The 407-nt window shown below is 44.2% G+C and overlaps 1 protein-coding gene across 1 annotated transcript in view; it reads left to right on the forward strand.

Annotated features, from left to right (window-relative positions):
• The window catches only part of NLRC5 (NLR family, CARD domain containing 5), a 92,033-nt gene that overhangs the window by 68,337 nt on the left and 23,289 nt on the right, over nt 1-407 (forward strand). The window lies entirely within an intron of this gene.

A 407-nucleotide genomic window follows, 5' to 3' on the forward strand; every position in this document is an offset into this window, starting at 1 on the left:
TCTCTGGCCTAGACTCAGATCTGGTGACCTTGACAGTCTCCCCTGCGGCCCTGGCCACTTTGATAAACAAATATCTCGCACTCTTTCGATGTGATATTTCAAAATACAAAACATGATGACTAAAAACAAACCCAAGCCCTAGCTGATTTGGCTCAGTGGACAGAGCGTCGGCCTGCAGACTGAAGGGTCCCAGGTTTGATTCCAATCACGGGCACATTCCCAGCTTGCGGGCTTGATCCCCGGGAGAGGGCATGCAGGAGGCCGCCAATCAGTAATTCTCTCTCATCATTGATGTTCTCTCCCTCTCCTTTCTTCGCTTTAAAAAAAATCAATAAAAACATTTTTTTAATTCTTTTTTGGCTGCTAACATTGACTCAATTTTCTGAACACATCCAATTATATTTATG

This window comes from Myotis davidii, unplaced genomic scaffold, assembly GCF_000327345.1.
Source record: "Myotis davidii unplaced genomic scaffold, ASM32734v1 scaffold590, whole genome shotgun sequence".
NCBI classification, from domain to species: Eukaryota; Metazoa; Chordata; class Mammalia; order Chiroptera; family Vespertilionidae; genus Myotis; species Myotis davidii.